General features: G+C 37.2%; 1 protein-coding gene and 1 pseudogene across 1 annotated transcript in view; both read left to right on the top strand.

The window, feature by feature from the left end:
- Dclk1 (doublecortin like kinase 1) overlaps nt 1–26,401 on the top strand; it is a 323,537-nt gene that overhangs the window by 50,911 nt on the left and 246,225 nt on the right. The gene's annotated exons all lie outside the window — the stretch shown is intronic.
- LOC113187344 (DNA repair protein RAD51 homolog 3 pseudogene) lies at nt 12,301–15,563 on the top strand (annotated as a pseudogene).

Genomic DNA, 26,401 nt, shown 5'->3' with positions numbered 1-26,401 from the left:
TATCCCCTGTGGGCTAGTTCTGATCTATCCTCCTTTCCTTCCTCCTCCCTGCCCCCCCATCTTTCTTCTTCATTAACTCTCAATCACTCCAAATATAGACCCATGACCCCGTTCCTGTTTTTCCCAATCCCAAACATAGACCTTTTTTTTTTTTCATAGATCATTTGCTGGTAGAACCTGTCCCCAGTTGATATGAGGGTTTTGTAGTTATTATTTATCTCACCTGATGTGAACACATTCACCTGATAGTTCAGGATCATTAATGTGCTGATCTTGAGTCCAGATGCCATCCTTGGGAATAAGTGATGCCATCTGTCCAGATGCCATTCTTGGGAATAAGTGATGTGTGAAATATTTATTGTGCTGTTTTTCCAAAAATCTGAAAAATTCACATTTGACTCCCAAGCTTTGGGTAAGGTATAATCACCATGACTTGGAACATTAACATTTTGTGTAGCTCCACCTACTGATGAAGCATTCTTTCAATGTTTCAATTAATTTTTTTTAAAAAAATTACAGCAATTCATTTTCCTTGATTTAGGAAACAGAATATTCCCTATGGTTCTATTGATATGCGATATTCATGTCTTTAAAGTGTGAGATTCTTTTGAAGTCTTCTTTTCTTTCTTATTCTGACTGTTAAATTCCTCAGGTTTTCTAGATTCTCTTGCACATGATGCTTTTCAATTTTGTTGACCTTTTTCCCCACTATCAGGAAGTTTAGTCTTGAGCTGTTTTGTCATTCTCTGTTATGCATTATCACATCCTTTCCTATGTCCTGACCTATTGGGACTCTGTGGAGTCTCATTCCAGGCATTTCTATGTCTTGGCTTTGCCTCTAGCAGTGTAGCAACTGGTACTTTTCTGCTCCTTCAAGACACATAGGCTCCGCAATGTTGTATGTTTCGATAGCATGTTCTGTTCTTTTATTAACTGCCTCTCCCTGACCAGAAGGCTTTTTCTCAAAAATATGTTTTCATGATGCCATTCACATTCCTATTCTCCAAACATCCTTCCTGCATCAAAGGTGCAGTGGTTGCATTTTATGGGAGGGTTATGTTCCCCAAAACCTAAGAATACAAAACTTGGAAAGTGAGACCTAATTTTTCTCTTAGGAAATGATTCACATTACATAAAATTGTATGCACAAAGTGACAGTCTTTTAATGTTTTATATAACTATTTTGAATTCACATTAAATAAGACCATATTGGAACTCTACCAAAAGTTAATGTGACTTTGTATTACCATCAGCACTTCAGCTGTGGTTTGTGGTGTTTTACCACCTACATGCTCCAGTATGCAGATCCTTCAATTATAAATAGTTTAGCTTTCTGAGCACTCTAAAAGTATTTTAGAATATAAAACTTCTAAGCCACTTTTAATAGATAATTTGATATTTCTTTTGTGTGTGTGTGTGTGTGTGTGACTAAGGTGAAAGAATAATGGGAGGATTTTTATTAAGGAGAAGAGCTGTACCCAACTGGTATAGAAAGTGGATCATTACCAATTTGGAGGGGCTTTAGTGGTACACCCCAGATCTCCATCCTGAGAGTAATGTCTTTAGCCACACTTTGGCTGTATGTTGGAAGAAGCCTTAAATAGTATGCTTGTTGTGTGAGTTTGATCTGCTATAAAAAAATGCCATATACCGGGTGGGTTAAATAATAAAAACTTCTTTCTCATCATTCTAGAGGCTGGGAGGTACTGGCCGATTCACTTCTTGCTGAGGGCCCCTCTTCCTGATTAGTAGAAGGCTGTCTACTCACTATTTTCTCACATGTTAGAGAGAGAAAGTCTCACCTGAACATGTCAAACATTTGAGAAAGTGTCACCCTGGAAAGGTCTTGGTGTAAACATTTTAAAAATGGAACAGAATAAAGTTACTGCACTGGCTGGTTGAGAAGCACTTTGTCTTGGGGTCTCTTCCCTGTCATAGAAGGACACTAATCCCCTGTTTGGGTTTCACCCTTATAACTTCAGAGAAACCCAATGACTTCCCAAAGGCCTTCTCCAAACATCACATTGGAGATTAGTGCTCTAACTAATACAAATTTGGGGAACATACGGAAATTTAGTCCATAACATTATCTTATTAATGTACTGGTTAGTAACAGAATCAAATGAGTATAATTCACTAAGATAATGGATAAGACCTCCCAAAGTCATATTCATGTTAATGACATTGAAAATTCTTCATGTTCCCCAGATCAGTTCTATAAGTATTGGATCGAGCAAAGCTTAACATTATGAATTAATGGAAAATGCTGTGGATTTGGATAACCAGAATAAATTGTGTATTGTGACTTGATAAGGCAAACCCAGAACAATGACCCATGCAGCAAGGTGTGTGGCTCTCAGGAACTGGCCTTCTCCCTGCCCTCTCCCAAGTGGTCAGCCTGTTTGCTGTGTTGCTGGCATCTGGCCTTCCTTCCGCTCTTTTACCTTGGGATCATTTTCATGCATTTCATGCATGTGTGTGTGTGTGTGTGTGTGTGTATGCTTTTTTTTTTCTGTTTTGAAATCTTTTGTGCAAATAGACTTTTAGCTGCCTGATCACAAGCACTATTCATGTCTACATGCTCCAGTGCTAACAGAGTACTTGATATGTAAAACCCTCTTACTTCACAATTACCAAGTTGCCTCAATGATCCATTTCCAAGGGCATTTTACAAAGCAACAGACATCCACAAAGGAGTAAATCAATTTCTGAGAATTGTTTTAATCCAAATGATATAAGGAATAGTTAATGGAACTGGAATTGTCTAGGTTAGAAAATAATCGTGTATAAAAAAATCTGTTACAATTTTTGGAACATAGAGAATGGGATACAGAAAGGAGATGAAAAATAGTAGTTAAGTATTAATAATGGTGTCACCTTGGAAAAGTCTTGGTGTAAACATTTGTAAAATGGAGTAGAATAAAAGTGGTTATCTCACTGGCCAAGTGAGAAGCACTTTATCTTGGCAAGTGCTGGTACTCAGCATCCAGGAAGAGGCACCACTTTCTCTACTCTTCTTCCTGTAGGTTCTACTACTTCTCTCTACCTCATTTCCCTCCTCCTATAGAGGTTTTTAGAAACAAAGAAGATGAGGTTAAAGAGGTAAAGTGGTTTAAGACTTCTTCAAAGGATGTGAGAGAAAGAACTCTAATGAAAGTCTTCCTCCATTTCTTTCTTGGATAGGTTGACCATATTCAAACTTTTGAGAAAGCATCATATCAAAGGTGGAGGTGAATTTGTTTGTGTTGCTTCAGCGGGCAGAGCCAGGGCTCATGGGTCAATGTTTTCCATCCCACCAAAAGGACTGGGCAGCAGGTGCAATCAGAGCTTCTAACCATTGGAGGTGGAGCTGCTGTTAGAATCAGGAAATCTTCATTGTTAGTAAAGTGTTCCTCAGAAGCTGGGGAAGCAGAATAATAGCCATCAGGGCTGGATTGAGGGGACTTTCCCATTGGAAGGGAGAACTTCTACATGCCTTTTAAACTAAAAATTTACACTAGCATTCTGTTTACTTTAAAATTAAAAATATCCTGTTCTCTCATTTCCTAGCATTTGGAATGGCACTATGCAGAGCCTAAGGAGTCAACAAGTCATGGAATGAATATAAATTCACCATCAAAACATGAAAAGGGGTTTTATGTTCTACCAGGGAGAACAAGGCTAGAAAAGTTGTTCTGTTAAAATATGCAAAAGGAGAGTTCTCAGGAGTATTCATAATGGCTCATGATAGCAGAGGTGGAAGGAGGGCTCAAGGGCAATCGGCTTTTTTCAGGAATTCAGCAAATGATTATTTGCATTAAATCTCAGGTTATTTTGAGAACTGAGAGGTCAGCAGTTTTCAGGAACTGGTTTCACTTACTAAGGAAGATTGTGAAAGTAAAGCTGATTTTTAAAAAATGGTCCATGGTAATTGCGAATGTACCCATGAAATCCTGACATAAAGGTTCACCTATGCCAGTGAGACAAGAAAAATGTGACATCTTTTGCATTATTGAAATGCCAAGTAGATATACCTAACCTCATTCAGCTTCTTGGCGTGAATTTTTAAATGTGATTTTTCATTGTTAAATGTTTTGTTATTGTATGCAGTCATTTATATTGATTCAATTTACTCTTAAGGAAAAGAAAATTGTCTTGTGGATTCAAAAAAGCACTAGGATACAAAATAAAAGATGTTGCTTAATGAAAGGGATGGGATCAAGTAGAAAGCACTAGGAAATTATTTAGAGTTCTTGCTGTGGTTAGGCTATTATTGTACAGCCTCATTTAATTCTTATTCATTTCATCCACATTTTATGAACAGGGATTTAAGGCTCATGGTTTAAATAACTCACCTCAGCTCTGCAGTAAAGAATTTGTGATGATTCTTATGAGGCAGACAATATTGAGAAATTTTTCATACAAATGTCCATCCATTTGTCTTTGTAAAATTGAGAGCTCTAAGGTATAAGGCAGTTGGTAGCATATGACATATGCTCTCTTTCCCAAAATACTCAGATGGAGCTTATAAGTAATACCTATATTTCATTGGCTTTATCCTCATTCATATTTTCCCTCATTCTACGTTCCCATCTATTACTCCCTACATGAGAAAAATTCTGTTGCTCAGAATGGCATAGTAATAATGTGTAAGAACCTGTAGAAGTGAGCCTGGCAAATACATCTACCTGTTTTATACAGACCTGAAATCAGTAGACTTTGCTGATGATCTGGAAGGAATCTATATCTTGCTGATGATTTTAAAAACACCCTTCACCTTTAAGAATTATTTATCTTTTTAACACAAATCTTCAGTGCTTTCTTTCCTTTGAGTTTGAAAAATGTATTTGCCATTCTTCTTCAGAAAGATGCCAAGGTCAGGGGGTATTAAAGTATATTTTAAGAATTAGCTTTTTGCCTTAAACACTTAAAAATAAAATATTGGTACCACTTTGCTGGCAGGAATTCAGTAGCAACGATAAGAATAGAGTTACCTTCTGTGTATAATGTTGCCTTTACAGTTGCTTTGTTTCCTAGTTTTATAAATTGGGCTTTCTGGTTTCCTTGGAAACCCATTTGTGGACACTGGTTGCTAAGGAACAGCCTTGGCTGCACAAAGCAGAAGGAGCCCTGAGTCTGCTGCCGAGTGACTTCATTCTTGGCAGAGGCTGGCAGTGGGAATCTTAGGATCTGTTCAAGTGAGGCCTCCATCTTGATTTTCAGCCTGAAGAATTCCTATGAATTTCCCTGACCTTTTATTCTCCCAATGGTTATCAAAGCTATAAGTGCTTATAGGAATAGAATTATCAAAGCTATAAATGCCTATAGGAATGGAAAATTAAGTAGCATTTCAGAGCATCTGAGTTCTTATGACTTTTTCATCAGTCACTTGATGTCAATGATTTATTCAACAAAAGAGAATCCATTGCTGCAGTTTTAAGATCCCAAATAAGCCAAACTACCTCCCCCACCCCCTGAATTTAGCCAGAGGCAATAAAAGAATGAAGCTAACAGTTGTTCATCTTCACAAATTAGTGTGGTAGCATGATGCTGATGTTGGATTGTGGTCTGAGTTACATTTTACAACAGTCCAGTTTAAAGAACTAGAGATTAGAGTGCATGTAAATGTACTCCCAAATGGTCATATGGTTAAAGAATGCGATCAACCTTTTCTGTACTGACATATAACAGATTATTCTTAGAGAAGTACATTCCTAACTTGGGATATACAGATTTTTTACAGTGACTTTATAGGTTATTTTAGGCATAGGAATCTGAGTGTAGGTCTGTCTGTTGTCCTGGTCCACGTGCTTCTCTGTGTCATGGGTATGTGTTATGCAAGGAAGAGATGATCTAACTTTAAGGTTAGAGGTAGCAAGGTCCTCATTTTCAAAATACATGCTAAGGACAAGTTCCAGCTCTGTTTCTATGAGTCGGGGATGAGGCAGTATGAGCCGTCCTCTTTGGCCCTCAGGCCTGGGGACTGATTTGTGATATGGAAGGTGGTGATGGAATTAAGCCAGGTGGAGCACCATTCCTCCTCTTTGCTTGGTTTTGAGTGGTAGCATCCTGTAAACTCATCATATTGTGTTAATTATCTGTTGAGTATCTTCCAAGGAAGGCCTTTACAGGCAGGTTATGTTTGTAAGCTCAAATGGTTAAGCAAGGCTTGTGTCTACTTGGACAAGTTGGTTACCTTCTTCTTTAAGTCTAATGTCATTACCTAAAAGTAATTCCTCACGTGGCTGTCATAGGACTGAGAAAACAGGTGGAATTTTTAGTTAGGTGTTTGGGTCATAAGATGTCCTTAAAAATAGTATCAGTTTTTCCATAAAGGCACATTTATAGATAGATTTGTAGCTGCGTGGGACTGGAGGTAGAAATAGAATGACTGATGAACATGTTCTAAAAGTGAATTGTGGTGATGGTGTCCTGCTGTATATTTTTTTAAAAAAATCATTTAATTGTACAACTAAATTGGGTGAATTTTATAGCATATACATTGTACCTTGATAAAACTTTTAAAAATTTGTAGCTATAAATAGTGGTAGATAATAAACCTTCCTTCTCATAGGCTACTTTTGAAGGACTAGTGATATCTTAGAGGATGTTATTTAAGCCAGTATATCTCAGAATCTGGGTCATGATGGACATAAATTATGATGAGATCTTATTGTATTTGTAAGTGCTAGGATACAACAAAGTAATTAGTTGTAGGATTTCTGTATACTCTCTAATTTCCTGTTCTGAGGATGCCTTCAACTTTTGTGACTATAAGGCAGCAAAATAATTAGTGTTTTTGTAACTGATTTAGACTATACTTATTTGTTTGTTTGCTTATTTATTTATTTCTTTATTTTTGTGGTACTGGGTATTGAACCTAGGGCCTTAAACAGGCTAAGCAAGTACTCTCCTGCTGAGCCTCATCCCCAGACCTTTTTGTTATTTATTTTGAGACAAGGTCTTCCTAAGCTGCCCAGGCTGGCCTTGAACTAGCAATCCTCCTGCCTCAGCCTCCTGAGGAGCTGGCATTATAGTTACTAGGTGTGCAATCAAGAATTGAGGCCTACTAGTTGCAGAGTAAATCAATGTTATTCTACTTTTCAGGCTTATGATTATCTGTCTGGGCTGTATATTAAAATCCTTAGCTTTATTGATCATCCCCTACTATGTGTCAGTGATTTTTAAAAATTTTTATTTAGATGTTCCCGGTGGGTCTGTAAAGAACATGGGAATTCAGTTTTAGGCATGATAAGTTTGAGATCTTTGATAAGCATACAAGTGGGGATGCTGTACAGGAAGTTGAGTATAGTTTGGAATTCAGGAGAAAGGTCTAGCCTGAAGATTAGGAAGACATAGGCATGTAGGTAATATTGAAAGCCATAAAACCAAATGAACTCACCAAGAAAATGTGAGTCATCAGACAAGCGTTCCAAGGATTGATCCTAGGTTACTCCAACATTAGGCCCCGGGAAAAAGAAAAGGCATCTGCATAGAGAGCTATGAAGGCATGACTGGCTAGATAGGAGAAAGTCAGAAGAATGGGGACGTTGGATGCCCAGTGTACCCAGAAGGTCAGGGGACACCTGGGATATGCTGCTAATGACTTGGATGAGTCCTGAGAATTCATGATTGAATATGAAAATCTAGTCACTGACAATCTTTAGCAGTTTCAATGGAAAGATAAAGCCAAGTCCCCAACATATAGAAATGATAATTTTTTTTGAGGGAGGGAGGGAGGGAGGGAGGGAGGGAGGGAGAGAGAGAGAGAGAGAGAGAGAGAGAGAGAGAGAGAGAGAGAGAGAGAGATATTAATATTTATTTTTAGTTTTCAGTGGACACAACATCTTTTTATTTGTATGGTGCTGAGGATGGAATCCAGCGCCTGGCACATGCCAGGTGAGCAAGCGCACTACCGCTTGAGCCACATCCCCAGCACAAAATGATACATTTTTGAGGCAATGGAAATTATCTTGATTTGATCACTACTCATTGTATACATGTGTCAAATTATCATTGTACACAAAAAAATGAATAAATATTGTGTGTTCGTTAAAAAGAAGATGGTACAAAGCCTTATGTAAGAGGGTGGGGTTTAGGAAAGAATGTGGGGGAAATTGGAACAAGTAAAGACAAGTCTTTGGGGGAAGAAATGGAGAGGAAGCTTGTGAATAACGTAAGATATTATAAGGATGAATGTAATCTGATATTTGAATCTGTAAACTTTGAGGATTTTGTCTAATTTAGATTTATAATTTCTTGATCAATCCATACTCACTAGTATTATTCAAGATTCACTTTGCAAGCTGTCAGTTTCTACCACAAAATTTAAGTTATGGTGTATGCAGTTTAACTAAAGCAGAACTTTCCCCACAACCAAAACAGCAATACAGTCTGGCAATGAGGACCCTGTACTTCAGGTCATTCAGATTGGCATTTTGAGTCTGTCCCTTTGAGCTATATGACCTGGGCCAACTCTTAATCTTTCTTAGCCTTGGTTTCCTCATCTGTAAAATTTTAAAAGTAGATTCTTACCTTGTGGAATAATTATGAGACTTAAGTGATATAATCCAGTTTAAGTTTTTTACTTATCACAGTCTCTACCACCCGTATAAGCTTCAAACAGCAAAGAGTAGCTGTTGTTATAGGTGTTAATTTATATTTGGGGATGAAGTAACATATTATTTTAAAAGAATATGGGATTTGGAGTTAGGCATACTTGGGTCTCTGCCTCATTCCATCTTCAGCTATCTGTATATGTTACTAAGTGTTGCTGGATTTGTTTCCTCAGATTTGAAATGGGTATAATAATAATGAGATTATTATTAAATAAAATATACAATGAGAGAATTAAATGAGATATTTACAAAGCCACATCATATGAAGTGCTATACTAATATTAATTTCATTTATTTAAAATACAATTGTTGCCAAGTACTGGGGCAAACACCTGTAATCCCAGGGGCTGGGGAGGCTGAAGCAGGAGGATCATGAGTTCAAAGTCAGCCACAGCAGAAGCAAGGTGCTAAGCAACTCAGTGAGACCCTGTCTCTAAATAAAATACAAAATAGGGATCAGATGTGGCTCAGTGGTGAGTATCATTGAGTTAAACCCTTGGTATCAAAAATCAAAATAAAATGCAATAGTCTTTTATATATGTTGGATCTCTTCTGTTAGATTTATATATTTAAAAAGAAGAAATATTAATATACTTTTGCAATTTAAAATATTTAATTTTTGAGAATTTTGAGTTCCAGATAGAATGAAACAGTATGGTAGCAATGTAAGAAGATATGTTAACAAGAATATGAGAAATTATGTTTGTTAAAAACCTTGAAGCTTTAAAATGCTACAAATAGAAGCATAGAAATATGCACCCTATTACACATATATGTAATTATATAAAAATGTTTTTCCATATAAAATGCCTCATATTCTCCAAGTGACCCCAGTCTTTAGAGCCAAGCAAGGATTGTTCTTCTTTCTGCCAGAACACCATATCCCTAAGGTCTCTTTATGAAAATGGAGAAAATGATACATACAGCTGGTAAAAACAAAGATGAAAGGGAATGATGTCAGCCAATTACCAATGAAGCCTTCCAAGTAAGAAAAACTTAAGGGGGAAAAAAATGAAAACAAAATGAGGTCCATGTGGCCTTTTTTTTTTTTTTGGATAAAAATCTAAACTGACCTCATTCAAAAATGGAGGTTACTTGGGTCTTTTTGAGACCTCCTGATTGTTCTTTAAAAATTTACAACAACTATTGTTGTTTGTTACTACTAGTTTTTGGAGTACTTCATTGTTTTCAAAATACTTTCATGCCCATAATTCTCAGAAATACCCAGTAAGGAAACTAGTGTGAGCATCTTAAAAAGAATCAAACTGGTTTCTTTGGAAATTGTGTTGTTTTCAACAGGTCAGAAGAAACCAACCTAGTTAGTAAGTTGTTGGACTAAAGAAGACTTTTTCAGGTGCTATGAAACCAGTGTGAATGGTCACATTCTGAGCTTCCTCGGATACTTAAAAATTTAATTTTTAAGAAAATAACAAGCTTCTAGAATCATAATTCACTTCTACATTTCCCCCGCACACCAGATATAAAGGTGGATCTCTAAGAATTCTTTGTGACTAGCCAGTTGCAGTAAAGGCAGGCATTTTGTTGAAGCATATGTGATAATCATAACTAATTTCCACTGCTGGTAAATATTATAGCTTTGCAATTTTAAACCCTGCCATTTATTTTTTAGATTATATAGGTTGCAGGTCACTATGGAATGCACATTACAAGTTAAATACTATCACTGCTCTGAGAATGATGGGAGGGAACATTCAAATAAGAGACAGGCCACAACAGTAAAGCAACACAAAAATAGGGTGTGATGTGGTAGCATTGCAGGACTAAACACAGGTACCAATGTGGGAAGAGGTGCGTGGTTCAGGGACAGGTAAGATGCACCTATTTTTTTGAAAGGAGTTGAACTTGGTAAGTAGAGGAGGTGGGAAAGGGAATGTTGGGGAAGGGAATAGAGCATCTGTGAGTGGACCTGGGATAGGGAGCCAACACCAACATGGGGAAGATAGAACAGAAGTAATTTTCTATCATTTTCTTGATAATGGAATGTTGCTTTCAGAGCAAGCATCATTGTTTTCACAAGGCCGGACATTGGGGCCTTGGGATAAAAGCCAAAATCCACTTTAACTCATTAAGTGATGTTCTCATTGAAGAGAGACTCTTCAATAGTGGATGTATTCTTGATTTTTCCATTTCTTGTCTTTGTTTCTGTAACATGTTGGCAAATGTATCTTAATTTGGGTTCAGGAAGAAAGTTGCATTTAAAAGGAATCACAAGAAGCTTTCTCCTCCGGTTTATTGAAGATAATATTTTCCAAGCATTATTTTTCTGGAGTGTACTCTTCAGCAAAGCTTAGTGCTTCATTTATTATTCCATCAGTGCTCAAAAGTAATGCTAAGTTATCTCATGGGATTATTAAGAGGATTAAATTGCTATAATGTAATGTGAAAACTGTGTACACCAAAAAATATGCTGAAGACCACCTTATAGTGATATTTTATTGTTTAAATGATATTTTATCTTATTTATTTTTAAATATAAGACTTTATAGCTTTTATCCACCTTCTATATTTGGAAATAGTAACATAAATTTCATTTGTTTTTCCTTTGTTTGGCTTATTTTTACATTATCCTGGAATTCATCCAAACCAGTTCCGTGTGTTTTGAAGGACTGTGTCCTTGTAGCACCCATCACTCATACTCTTGGAAAGAGGATGCGAAATGCCATTTTGAAACTAGTAAAATGAAGTTTGGATTTATTCCTCTGCAGCTTCTCAATGCATTCCAGAAGTTTATTGTGGAGGATATGTTTAATTTGAATTATTGTTTCTTATGCCTGAGGTCATGAAAAGTTTTGTTTTGTTTTAAGCTCTCTATTGATGAGGTTAACTAGCCAAGTACAGGTTTGAGGTAAAATTATTAACATTGTGTGTTAAGCTATGCTCTACCAAGATTCAGACAAAGAAAAAACTTAAGGGTAGAATTAAAAATCTAATACTTTAATTTTTGAGATGGTAAAAGCTGTATTCTATGACTTTAACATAGAAGTCACCCCAAGCTGAATTAAGATTTATTTAGAAAAGCTTGTATTCACTGAATACCAAGCAGTTCTTTTTATTGTGGCTTTGTGTAAAGGGTTTAGGATTGATTTACATGGCCTCTTATTTATGACTTGAGACCAAGACACTGTACAGCCAGCCAAAACTATGTACAGTGTCAAGAAGCATTTTTAACTAGACAGAGAAATTTATCTTTGTTCCTCTGCTTGCAGTCAGCCAGGTCATTTACTGCCAGAAGAATAGGAACAGTATGTCTTTACAGGCTTGCAAATTTGGCTTTTTTTTATAACTATAAATTTTAAAGAATCTTAATATAAAATGTTGGAATTCAAACATGGTATTGTGGATTTTTAAAATGTCCATCTGTTTGGCCATATTTCATGATTATGTTCGTCTCCCTACTTAATATTTTTCTTTCTACACCTTAAAAATGTGTACACTGTTATACATGGAGGTGTTCTTTTTTTGCTTCCTATATCTAGACTGCTAACTTTTCCTTTCCACCTAAAGCAGATATCCATCTCACCTACAAAACATCTGGCTGAAGAAAACAAATTTGTTTTCTTTGAGGGTGGAAGGATGCTTCGCATTGAGGGTGGTGATTCTGTAGGGAGTAGCAGAGAATCCTCTGCACCCTGTCATCTCCTAGGGCAGCAGGGCACCCTTAGAGAAGCGGATTGGAAACCTAATGGGAAGTCAGAGCCTGCACCGTGACTGCCTTCAGGAAGCTAGAGCATTGGCATGGTACAGAGACTTGCTCTCAACGCTGTTTAATATCTTACTTTCTGAATTATGATGCAAAAATAGAAATAAAAAAGAAAGAGTAGAAAAGAAGGCTGTGGTAGCACAGAGTCTTTCCAGACCTCCTACTCTATGATGGAAGAGGATGTATGTGCCTCATTTATTTAGGCTCTGCTGAGTTCACTACAGTACCCCTAAATGAATGAAAGCTGTAGAGAGCAGAGTGTTAGGGGTCACTTTCAAGGCCAGTATATCTTTTTTTCACACTGTGTAAGATCTCTTTGGGAAAGTGGTGTCATTTGGAATCATTTTGCAGTTCAGGAAATTAGCATTGTTCCCAGTGACTAACTAGGGGTATGTGTGTGTGTGTGTGTGTGTGTGTGTGTGTGTGTGTATGTATCCTCTATTCTCTTTCTATAATATAATGACATAGTTTTTTTTTTCCTTTTTACAATATAATTGCAATGATTATTTAATTGTAGATTATTTATGTTTCTGGGAAATTTTAAAACCATGTGTCAAATTGTGTGTCTTTATTCCGCCTACTTGCTTTTATGGTTGGTTCAAGGAGGAGCTTTGGTTTCCACATTAGTCATTGTCTGCAAAGTTGTCTTCCCAAACCATTCTTCCTTCCTAGACTCCTTTTAATCTTATACAGGGTGATAACCCAAATTCCCAGTGGTCAGAACACAAGCTGAGATGACCTGGTTGCTTGTACCTGGCACGTTTGACCATAACATCTCATCTACTCCTCACAATTGCCCTTCCAGAAGGGCACTGTTATTATCCTCACTTTATATATGAGTAAATTGAGGCACACAGAGGTTAAGTCATATAATTCAGATCACATAGTAGGTGGTGGAAGTGGGATTTACACTTGGGTAATTTCTCTAGGAAACCTTAGGCATTAGTCTGGCACAGGTAGCTGAGAAACCTATTCATTAGTCTGCCACAGTCTGTTTATTTTCTTCAACTATTACATATTTGCAGTCTGTTTAATGTCAAGAATTCGAGAAAGCTCTCTTGTTTTTAACAGAAGAGTGATTATTTGGAGCATTTCCAGCATTCTTTAGAAATCTGGATGGATCATTAGCACCATTGCCTTCCATGTTGAATCACATTAGAATGTAAAAAAGTCAGTGATGACATTACAACATGTTTTTGCTTGAGAATAAAGTGATGGCAGGAGATAGGTACCATCACTATGAAATAAATGATTTTATACAGATTTTTTTCATGTTTTATTACTTTCTTTATTTGTTTTGTTTTGCTTGGCTTTCTTTCTTTAAATAATAAAATCTGATGTTCCTTGTAAAGACTAGACAAAGGTACTGTTTACTTCTTTATTCCCTACCTTTTTATTGACTAAAGTTAAATGAACTTTTGTCATATCAACAACTAAATGGTGTTTGTGTCAAGCAAGAGCACATTTATGATTGACAATTCACTATGCATGTTTCCTTCTGGTTTCTTGTTCCACTGTGATGTATTCAGTGATATTTAAGGCTATGTGAGTTTTCAGGTTAGTATATATATCAATTTATCTCATTAGTAAAATCCAGTGGATGCCTCTAATCAAAGCTGTTAATTGAAATAGCATGATTCATGAATTACATTCATCAAATATTATAGGACTTCTTCTTGCTTTTATTGTGAGAATTGTTTATAAGACCTTTATTACTTTTCACTTTATCTTTTTATTACAGATTCATTATAGTTGTGAAAATGCCAAAACTTACCCTGCAGTTATTTTTTAAAGGTAATAATCTTTTAAATAGATTTATCAAACTTTTTGTGGAGATTTCTTATAACATCCCCAACTCATCATTAATTTAGTCATATAATAAATATTTATTGCCTGAATTTTATGTGCTAAGCTGAGTGCTATTAACTATATAAATAAACCTGTTATTTGAAAATGTTTTAAGGAGGTTGAATTCCCCAGCCATTTTTGTTGTTTATTTTGTTTATTTTGCAAAGGTGCTTAGGGCCTCAATAAGTTACTGAGACTGGCTTTGATCCTCCTGCCTCAGCCTCTCAAGCTTCTGGGATTGCCTGGCTCTATTCAGCTCTTTTTACATTTTCTTCCAAAGGGGTACCAATGATCTTTCCTCTGAGGGTGAAAAGAAACAAAATTCCCTATTCTGACCATTTCCTAATTTCTGTTAACCAAGTGGGTGGGTGCTCTGGCAGGTGTAGTCTCCTGTGAACTCTTGGGCACACCTGTACTCTTCCTTGGCCACCTTGCCCTTTTCCCAAGTGACCAGTGCCCTTGTTCTCTCAAAGTAAGAGGCAGTGGGATTTGGTGAGCTTCCCACTGTCTTCTGCAGTACAGGTGAAGCTGGTGTCTGCAGGTTTCCAGAATGCTGAGGAATTCCAGGAGGTGAAACCCTCCAAACTCAGCAAAGGAGTTGGAATATCCAAAGAGAAACCTTAGAAACTACAGATTGTAAGAAGAGAATGTCTCACAAATAAACCAAGATATAATAGTGCACCAGAGTCAGGAAAGAAGTGTACCACACTGGAACTTCTCGAGCAGGAACATACCCTAATAATAGCTTCATTATTACCTTCTGTTGTGCATTAGATAATATTCTGGGGGTGGAGTAACTTTAATGAAAACAACAGAAATTTGTGGTGCATCAGGTGTTGGAAAAACACAATTATGTGCTGATACCAGAATGTTTTGAAGGAGTGGCAGGTGAAGAAGTTTTTATTGATACAGAGGGAAGCTTTAGGGTTGAACAGATTGGTAGAGCTTGCTAGTTCCTGCATTCAGAATCTTCATCTTATAGCAGGAACACACATGGGAGAAGAACACCAAAGAGCAAGTTCGATTAGTGATAATAGATGGCATCGCTTTCCTTTTCATCATGACCTTGATGACCTATCCCTTTGAACTTGATTACTAACCCAGCAAAATGATCAGCCTTGCAAATAATCACAGATTAGCTGTAATTTTTACCAGTCAAATGACAACAAAGATTGATAAAAAAATCAGGCCTTGCTGGTTCCTGCATTAGGGGAGAGTTGGGGACATGCTGTTACAATATGGCTAATTTTTCAATGGGACAGAAAGCAAAGGTTGGCAACATTGTACAAATCACCAAGCAGAAAGGAATCTACAGTACTGTTTCAGATCACAAACCTCAGGGATCTGGAGATGCTGTTGCCACAGAAAGTTCACTGAGTATCCAGAAAAGGTCATGAAAACCAGAGGAAGAACAGTAACCCCAAAACAAATCTAAAGTATACAAATATGTTGATGTGAAATTAAAAATCATAATGAGTCTCCAGTCCTTGAACTTAGTAATGAGTGCATACTTTTTCTTTCATATATTTTGAAAATGATCAGAATCTAACTGAAGCCCATGATCTAGCATCCTATGAGGTAGAGAAGTCTCAAATCTCTGTTCTTCAGCTCCTCTAATGTCCCTGGGACTCTGGTAGGCACTGGACCTCCAACTTGAGAAATGTTCAGTTGGAATTTTCCAAGGTATCTAGGAATCAAATCCAAAGGCACTTTGTAGTGTCCTCGTGATGTTGAGGGAGTTTTCTGCTGATAAAAGTTTTTTTTTTTTTTTTAAGAGAGAGTGAGAGAGTAGAGAGAGAGAGAGAGAGAATTTTAACATCTATTTTTTAGTTCTCGGCGGACACAACATCTTTGTTGGTATGTGGTGCTGAGGATCGAACCCGGGCCGCACGCATGCCAGGCGAGCGCGCTACCGCTTGAGCCACATCCCCAGCCCCTGATAAAAGTTAATAACAGTTATCATAGCTTAGATGGTGAAAATCATGATCAATATCAAAATAATTTTATTTCCACATGCACATCATTCTGTATTGACTCCAGGCATGTAGAATGAAAAAGACATTGAACCTGTTCTCATGCAGTTCTTGGCAGCATATTACAAACAGGCAGCTGAAGGACATCAGTTGCAGGTGTCTGCAAACGACTACACAAAGACCTTGGCATTATCTGTGGTCACCTAGGAATAGGGCTAAGTTTTCAGATGACAGTTGGGTAAAGACTATTGACTTTTGCCATTAAGAGACCTCATAGTGACTTAAACTTATTTTTGAGTTGGAATGTCAAATTTGAATGGTGATTTTGCTTATTCAAGTTAGATCAAGTGTTGCCTGGGAGAAGTTTCCATAGTGACTCCCATCTAGGGTCAGTTCTCTGTTGGTTTTTAATCTGCACCATCAGACTTTACATTTACCACGAATCACATTGACATCATCCTCATAGCTATGATTTGAGTGTTTTTGCATGCCAGGCAGGCATTTTATGTAATTATCTCTGATTATCACTAAAGTTCTGCTGCAAGGTACCCTTATTCCCGTTTTAAGGATCAAGCAGTGGGCTAAATTTTCAAAGGGGAAACTGAAGTGCTAGTTGAGATTCAAAATAGAAACCATCTGGATGCAGGCCCCAGGTCCTAATCCCTCAAGCACAGATGGAGCTTCCTTCTATTTTTCTCCACTTGGTTTCTGTTGCTGTGGACCTTGGTTGCTACTCTGGATTGTTGAGAGGTGGTTCATTTATTTTAATCACTTAACAATGATATATTGGGCTCTTAGTTTTGGCAATTGATCAATACCCAAGACAGTAAGTGTCTGCCCTGCCATGCACATTCAGGTGAGTAACAGGGAACATTCATTTGATGGGAAGGCTTGGGTGAAGAGAGATGATTTAGAGTTCTCTGAATCTTTTTATGCAGATCTTAGATGATCTTCAAAAAAAAATTCTGCAATCCCTAGACCTCTCAGAATTAAATACAGCGTTTCTTCAATATCAAAGCCATCATACAAATAAATGTCAGTGCTTCCATTTAAGAGTGACATTTTAAAATAACAGCGAGCTCAGTTGAAGTGGGAATCACAACCAGGGTGCATCAGACTGTACCTGACAGAAGCATTCCACATGTAGACAGCATTCTCAGAAGGCTGCTTGATAGATTAAAAGTCTGAAAAATAGGACTTCTGGGTTTCCAAGGAGTTGTGGTGACTTACACGGTATTTTATGAAAGATGACATGTTGATGGTGGATGTTGAAGTTTCCTATGCTGGGACTTAGTGCCAAAAAAATCTCTGGCTGCCACTTAGTTTTGAGTAGATGCAAGGTAACTATATTAAATGTTTGGTTGTTTTAGAGTATTGATGTGTTGGGCTTCCTGTCAAGCACTAAATTGAGCCAAACTGCATTCACACATCTTCACTGTTTTGCCTTCTTTAAACCAGAAGCTCTTTCTGCCAGATTTTTCCTGCTAGAATATTATTCTTATTAAGTGTCGTGGGTTGGTATATCCTGCTAGAATTATTTGTGAGTCATTCTTTGGGCAGAAAAAAGGGACAGTAGCTAAAACAAAAGAATCCAAATGAAAAATTTTGGAGAACTGAGACTTGTAAATGTTTTACTTATAGTTTTAACGCCCTCTAAGTACTCAGAAGTGAAGCCATTTGTTGTGGTGAAAAATCACCTGTCTAATCCTCTGATTTTAGAAAAGAAAGGTTAACCTGCCTTATGATAACAAAATGACATGTGCAGCAAATTTGTTGTTGTTCTTCTTGGAGATGCTGGAACTGATTTCAGGATTGGAAACTGCAAATAGACACAGATGAGAATTCCAGTTCTCCATTTAAGGAAGATATTGTTGGGTTAGTTGGTTCTCTGTTGCTCTGAATTTTCTGTTGTTCTTTGCTGGTGATGTCAATTTTAAGAATTCTATCCAGCTTTACTGCCTCACAGCCCCTTCCCACTCCCTTCATCACTACATGTGCTTTCTCATAGACTGAGGGATCCTGTAAGTCTGCCCTTATCTGAAATCTTGAACGTGTTATGCCCAATCCCAAGTACTTCTCCCCCCATATGTACTTTGCAATCTGTGCATGTCATTCATCACAACTGACAATGATTGCTTCCTCACCTAGCCCTTGGACCACCTGTTCCAGCCTTTGTAGCTATTGTGTTCTGTGTTTTCCATTTGGATTCTTTTGTTTTAGCTACTGTTAAATAAATGTCCTTCATTTATATCAACTATTAACTATTGGTTGGTTATTTTGCTGCTCCATGCACCTGTTGAGTACAAACTTAAGTACTAAGTATGATTGTGCACAAGTGTATCTGAGCCACTCAATACAAATACACACAAACATTACTCACATAGTAGTATGTAAATAAAAATTGATGATGATGTGTTTATCAGGAAAGTAAAATACATAGTGTCTGTGTTTGGTAAACATCTATAAATCTATTTGCATACTTAAGAAGGACCCAGTGATTAGTTGTTCTGATCATGAGACTGATATAATGGGACAAAGCATGCCCTCTAGTCATCATACCTTTGAATCTGTGAAGTTGGTATTTAAAAGATAATAGTCAACTCTGTTGGATATGAAAGATAATCCAGGATACCATAGAAAATAAATGGTCAAATGCATTATTGGTTAATGGGCATTTTATTATACTAAGAAAATAGAATTTAGACCAAAAGCACATGCTCAAGTATAGATAATTCATAGGAATTAGATATAGATATTCTACTTAGAAAAATTTTAAATTATCTTTATTATGGAGAACATCATATACTAATGTTAGTACTTTGTCAGACTGTAGGGTGTTCTGAAAACCAGAAGAGACTAACCAGCTATTATTATTCTCAACAGTGTAACAAAATGGTTTTTTTTATTCTGACTGGTTGCAGTGCATCTTTTTAAGCACCACCTGTGACAGTTGGGGTTAAGTGTCACAGTGTGAGCCAGCCAGAATCCGCTGCCCATTCCTCCCCCACTTCTAGGTGTTCAAGTTCTCCATAGTCTGGAGTTATATCCCTCCCCTAAGGTAAATAGATTTCTTTCCCGTGAAGCTGGCAGCTGGTCACTGGGGTCTCAGAGAGAAAACAATTTCCTGGAGGGATGAAGACCTTGATTATATTTGCAGGCCCACTGTGATGATTTCGCAGAATACTGGTTTATAAATTGCTTTTGGTTTCTTGGGAGAGAGGTATTATATGAATGCCAAGTTTCTAACCTTCAGATTTCTCTATGCAGCAATAAAGCATGTGCATTTCTGTGAGAAGGGGTAATGGGTAAGAAAGTGGAGAGGTGCTAGAGGTAGCAGCCACAGGAAGCTCTAGTTCTCATCTGTCTTCTCATGTCCATACACCATGGCATCATCCTGGGGTGTTGCCTCTAACATTATTCTTTTCCTCATCAGCAGTTTTCTCAAAACTTTATTTTTTTTTTGTTAGTCAGCTTTTCATTGCTCTAACCAAAATAACTGACAAGAGCAAAAGCTTATTTGGGGCTCAAGGTTTTAGAGGTCTCAGGCTCTGGTCAGCCAGCATCATAACTCTGGGGCCATCATGGCAGAAAGACATGGTAGAGGAAAGCTGCTCACCTGGAGTCAGCCAGAAGGCCAAGAGAGTGCTCCACCCACCAGGGACAAAATATAAATCTCAAAGGCACAGCTGCAGTTGCCTGCTTCCTTCAGATCCACACTACCTGCCTATAGTTGCCACCCAGAGCAGTGGTCCTTTCAAATTATGGATTCATCAAATGAATCAATCCACTGGTCAGGTTATGGTTCTTGTAATCTAATCATCTCACCTTTAAACAATCCTGCATTTTGTCTAACACCTCAGTTTTTTTTGGGGGGACACCTCCTTTCCAAATCATAGCAATATCCCTACCATCATGATAGATGGGGTCTAATGATGGACTTTGCAAAGCATGACTTATTATCTAATTTGCAGAAGTCATTCCAACAATTCCAAACCTCCAGAAGAGTCTTCTTCCTATAAAAATAGACTTTGGAGACTGGATAATTTTTTAATAAAATTATTTAAATCAATCATATATCACTCTATCTACCCATTTTGGCCATAGATAAATGTTGATCAAGTTAGTAGATTTTCTGATCATTAAAATCTATTCCTCAGAAAAGTAAGGGAGCCTGAACCTCATTCTTCATCTATTCAGGGAGTTCCAGTTCTATATCATTGATGGAAAGAATTATATAAACATAAAAACCAAATGCTCAATCAAGTCCTCTCAGTGGCTTTCCCTACCACTGGGGTCTTCATTCCTCTGAGCTTCAAATTGGTGAAATGATTCTGGCTACTCATTTATCTTCAAATATCCACCCAAATATAAAATTCCTGGGTCTAATTTTGTGATATACTTAAATCTTTGCATGCCATAATCTGATTTCAGGCTTTTCTTAGACATGTTGACCCCTGATATCCTCATCTTCTATATCTCATCAACCTATGTCTAGAACTTTTTTCTGGAATTAATTCCCAACCTGTATCTAATACTGCCTCATTATCCTCAATTAATGCTTTACTCCAGCTAACTTTTGGTGTTAGCTGCACATTTCTTAATTTGCCTTCTGATTAATATCTCCCTCTCATCCCTGGGACCTGATACTACCTTTGGCACTTGTCTCTGGATTTCATCCCCTGCTAAAATTCATTCTTGCTCCTCACATGGCCTTTCCCTTAGTTACTCTGGGAAAATTTCCCTTCCTCAGTCTATCAGGCTCCCAGAACCCTGTCCTGTGTCAGACACTTGTGGACAGTGTTATAAGAAAGAAAGCCTTGTCTGGTGAATGGGAACCTGACACTATTCCCCTCCATGGAGATGGTGCTACATGTGTACTTGATGAAATTCCACCTTTCTTTAAAAACCTGGTTCAAATCCCATCTGCTTCATTAAGTTTCTCAGTTCCACCAACTCACAGGTTTCTGTCTCTTCTCTAGAGCACTTATGCACTGTCCTAGACTCTTCATACTTACTGATATTATTCAGAATATGGCTATACACTAGGATGAAGAAAAGGAGTTATTTATGTACAGCTAATCTTATCCTCCAAAACATCTAGAACATTTTGAATGCAGAAGTCATATTATGCATCTTCACATTCTATATGGCCTTTATCCAAGGGCTGATCATTTAACACAATGGTAATCATGACCAGCAAACTCTGTAAACCTTTTAAAAAGCAGAGTGGTCATGAGAAGAAAGATAAGCTCAGTGTGAAAACAGAGATTTGAAATTTCTATCCCCAACCCCATGTCTCATTCTGCAAGCTAGAAACCAGGCTGGTTGCAAAGTATGGCTTTTATCTATTCCATAAATCCAATATCCTGAATCTGGCCCACGTCTGAACTCTGCAAAGGCTGAAAGCTGCATAATTTTTCATGTTCGCATAAAGCAAGATCTAAGAACAGACCCGGATCTCATTAAAGAAGCATTGTGAACAAGCAAAAATATTCCAGGTAATTTTACAGTGGAGTTTTTATTCTTTACTTACAAACTGACTGTATAACCAATTGATGTCTTCCTTTAATAGTCCTCATTTCTAGTGTACGTACGTTTGAGTAAGCAATTGCTAATATTTTAGAGAGTAAGTTCTCTGGAGCTTTTAAAATCTCATTTGTACCTTCAGATTTTAGAGAAAGGAAAGTAAAAATTGGAGTGAAGTCACTCCCTGAAAAGAATAAATCCTTCAGAAGGGAATGCAAAGGGGTGGGGAGTGGTGTTACTGTCCATGGTTCTGACTTAGTTTTACCACCAGGGAAGAAAGATTCATTTGTGGAACATGCCACTGATTGTGGTTTACAGAGCCAAAATAAACAGACAAACAAACAATCCCTCCCCAAAAAAACAAAAGAAAAATAACAACAACAAAACCAGCAGTAATAATATAACTGCTTTGAAACTGTACTAAAACTTTAAATATCATCCATATTTCATATATATATTTGTCTTGAGTATGAGTGTGCCTACCTAGGGGTGACTTGTGGTCTTGGTTCCAGAATAATATGTTTTGATCTTCAAGGTTTGTATACTATGCTGAAATTGTGTTTGAAAAAAAAAGGAAGACATATATGTTTATACATACATGCATACACACATATTCATTCATACGTATACATGTTTTCATTATATGCTTTTGAATGTACTTTAATGCTCTGATAGTTAATTTTTAAAGGTTAATAATTTATTTTAATACTATTTATGAAATTCTATAATAAACTAGTGCTGTTTTAAGATCAAAATAAAAGACTGTTACCAGCCTTAACCTAGAATGACCCAGCAAGATTTAAAGAAATTAGAAGGAAGTTTTGATAGTCCTGCAGTTGACACCCAGGCATACAGTGTGACATGGATTTATGACAAGGATTTGTGATATATTAAATTGTTATATTTAATACAAGTAGAGAAGATAATTTGAACACCAGTATACCAGTGTTCTCTAGGAAGCCCTATCAAAGAAGCACTGGGGAATACTGTTACCTTTCCCCTTATCATCCCAAAATCCCCAAAGGGAAAGAGTAATATGAAATCTATTAAGATGGACTAGATACTGAGTTCATGCCTCAGTTTATGGAAAGAAAGGGAGCTGGCTGATCAGGAACACCAGTGTGAGACAGTTCATATTCTCCTGCTGGTTTTGTAATAGGGATCAGTGGCTGAGCTATAACTAGAAGATTGATGACAAGAGCAGATGGCAGAGGAGCAAAGTCCATGATATCTCAAATCTGAGGGGAAATTGCAAAACCATTTCTGTTAGTGCATCGAGCTTGGTGTGCCAGAAACCAAAACATTATTTCTCCATTTACTTGCCCTCTCTCTTGCATGATCCCCCCTCTATGAACCCCCTTTTCTTCTGGCCACCTAGGCTCAAAGGCTCTGATTCTTCTCTAATTTATCTCCTTCTTTGCTTTCAAGTGAACCTAGTAGGCAGTTTGTCAAATCTGTCTCTCTTATCTGCCTGTTCTCATAAATCCGCATGCAATCCCATATTGTCTTTAGGATCTCTCACAGAGATGAGTACATGGGGTAGTATCATGCAGTGGGAACTCTGGTGCTACAGTCAGATTCCTGGGGCCATAGCCCTACCACACCATTTGGTAATGTGGGCAAGGTTACAGCAAGATACAATCTCTTCTAAGCTTCACTTTCCTCATCTCTTAAACAGACAAAAGTCATAGCAGCTGCTTCATTTTTTTCAGGCCTCTGCTCACATCCAGTCTCTTTAGAAAGGTTGTATCTGATCAACCTGTCTAAAATAGACTTCCCATCACTTCTCCCTTCACCCTACTCTATTTTCCTTTTGAAAATTTATGACCACTTGATATTCTTATCAAGTATGTGTTTCTTTAGTTGTTTGCATGTATTCTAACCTAGAATGTGATTGCCATGAAGACAAAAATCCTGCCTAAGGTTTTATTTATTGCTGTATCCCAGTATTCCTAAAGAATATTTGTATCACAAGCTCTTGAAGAATTATTGGAGCATGGTGGGTACTCAATAATGTTGGGTTAATGAATAAATTAAGATTCAGTTCATTGTGAGAATTAAATGAAATCATGTGTCAAAGTGTCCAGAAAGTGTAAGCTTTTAGTCTCCATCACTGTTTTCTCCTCTATTCAATCCTAGGCTACACTAATAATTTAATATTACCAAACAATATTCTGATTAAGTCTATTACTAGCTTCTCATTGCTCCCTACCAACTAGAATGAGTTTCTCAGCTCATTCTTCAGTTATCACCATAATAAGAACCCAGCTATGTTGTGAAGATTTTGAAATTGTATGCTACCTACAAGCTAACAACTTAGACTATAGTAGTTTTATAGATACTAGCCAGAGACACAAGTCTCCTGGATCAGAGACAAAAGACTTTGACTCATGGCATATTGGGCAATAGGAGCTTCATATTTTTATTGGTTCTCCCCATTAGTCCCATGAGGGTGATGGGGAGTAGCCCAGAGGAATGCTGAGCATTTGGTGGAGTTGGATCATTGCTAAGAAAGTCCAGGCTTAGAAAATTCCAGGCTTATAAGAGGGGCACTATCAAACCTTTGCCCCAGAAGGATATGACATACTTATTATTCTGGTAAGGAAACAAATATGCCATCTATTCTAAAAAGAGGCATTACTGCCATCTTTTATGACTGTTTTCTCTATGCACATTTGAGAAGATAATCTGGGACAAAAGCTATCATGATGACATGTAAAGTATCATGGAGAATTTCCACTCAACTCTTCTATACTTATTTTCTGTGACTCTTAATACTAATCTTACAATACAGAGAGCTACAGCACACGTTATTTCCCTTTGTGTTATAAAGTTTGCTGACTTTAGGCCTTTAGTGTATGCCTGTCATTCTAACATTATCCAAGTAAAATCTCATGTTTAAGCCCCTTCTTTTCCCCTATATATCTACATATCTTGCTTATTCACTTCCTTAAATTCTGTATTTAAAGGCCCTCCTGATCTCTCTCTCTCTCTCTCTCTCTCTCTCTCTCTCTCTCACACACACACACACACACACACACACACACACAACTTGTTTATAGTCTCTTCCCCTCTAGAATCTAAACTCTTTGAAAGTAAATACTTTGAATATTTCATATGCTACTATGACCTCAACTCCCAAACTGTACCTGGCACGTAGTTGGGGGTATAGAAGTACTGGCTGGCTCTGTATGTTAGTTTTGTATTTCACTTTCTCCATGGCTCTCTCTAGGTTTATTACGTGGAATGTGATCTCTCCATTTGCTGAATCCAAGTTCTTACTTGAATTGTCCTCTGTTATGATGATTTGCCCTGTACCTCATGGATATTCAATCTCCCCCTCATCAGACTGTGAGCTTCTTCAGGGCAGAGCTCCTCTCTCATTCTACTACCTGCTTAGTACCTCATACAGTTCCTTTAGTATAGTGGATACTCAATAATATTAAGGGTATTGCATTTCACTGCAAGTAAAGAGACCAAGTAGCCTGAAATACAACATTTTCTTTTCATTCTTATTTACTTAGCTATACACTTGTGTAATTGGAATGCATTCATTAAAGGGATTTGGAGGAAATAACTGATGCCAATTGGTAGAAGTTGGGGGAAACAGATTTTGGCTAAACATGAGGAAAAACAAATGAAAATTTCTAAATATTGTAACTGCCTGAAAGCTAGTAAACACCCCATTCCCAATAAAACTCAGTCATAGAATTAAGGCTGAGTGACACCGAAGATTACCAGAGTCAAGTACAGAATGGGTGGGGCATATACATGTTTTGTTTAGGGGTTCATAGTCGTTCCCTTGTGCAACTAGTTCTATGACTTATATATGCATATAACCTCATTTACCCAGCATAAAATAAACCCAGATGTATGGTTTCCTTTTTTTCTTTTTTCTCTTTTAAGTTGGGCTTGTCTCTTAAATTCCACAACAGTTTGAATATATCTTATACTTCTCATCTCTTATTTCAGTACAGCCATTCCTCATTATCTATGGGAAACTGGTTCCAGAATGACCAGTAGAGCTAAAATCCATAAATATTTGAGTCTCTTATACAAGATGGCATAATATTTGATATAACCTCTGGAATCTTCCTCTGTACTTTTAATTATCTAATACCTAATGCAGTGCAAATGGTTGTTATACAAAATTTAGGGAATAATGATGAGAAGTGTATGTTTAGTTCATATAATTTCTTTTCCTCTGATATTTTTAATATGTAAAAATCATATTATCATCTAGTACAGTTATGTACCAGATCAAGCAAGGGAATTAAACCAAAGTTCAGTGCTAGAACAAGTTCAGTGATGGGATATGAGTGGGCAGGTGAGTTTCTCAGGAAGAGAGATTAGAGAATGCTGGTGGGGGTATTTTAAAAATTAAGCCGCCGTAATTATATGCCATCTTTGGAGTGATAGCAATGAGAGGTGAAGTTGGATTCCAAATCATTTAGAAGGCTCAGACTCCCTGAGAATGGCAACCTTTAATTCTAAATAGATAATTTAACTTTTATTAAATGTCTTTTTTCCCCTCTACTTAGTATAGAGCCTCTTTCTGAACAGACCCATTCCCTCCTAAAGTTCTTGTATCATTATCAGTAAACATAGCTCTCTAGATAGCTATCACTATAATAAGAAAGTATTGAAATTCAGAAAGCTGCTACTGAGATAAAAAGGGCATTGTACTTTTAGTCCAAAGAAAGATGAAGTTGAACAATACCTTAGTGTGCATCTTC

This window comes from Urocitellus parryii, chromosome 2, assembly GCF_045843805.1.
Source record: "Urocitellus parryii isolate mUroPar1 chromosome 2, mUroPar1.hap1, whole genome shotgun sequence".
NCBI lineage: Eukaryota > Metazoa > Chordata > Mammalia > Rodentia > Sciuridae > Urocitellus > Urocitellus parryii.
This window is presented reverse-complemented; position numbering and strand designations above follow the sequence as displayed.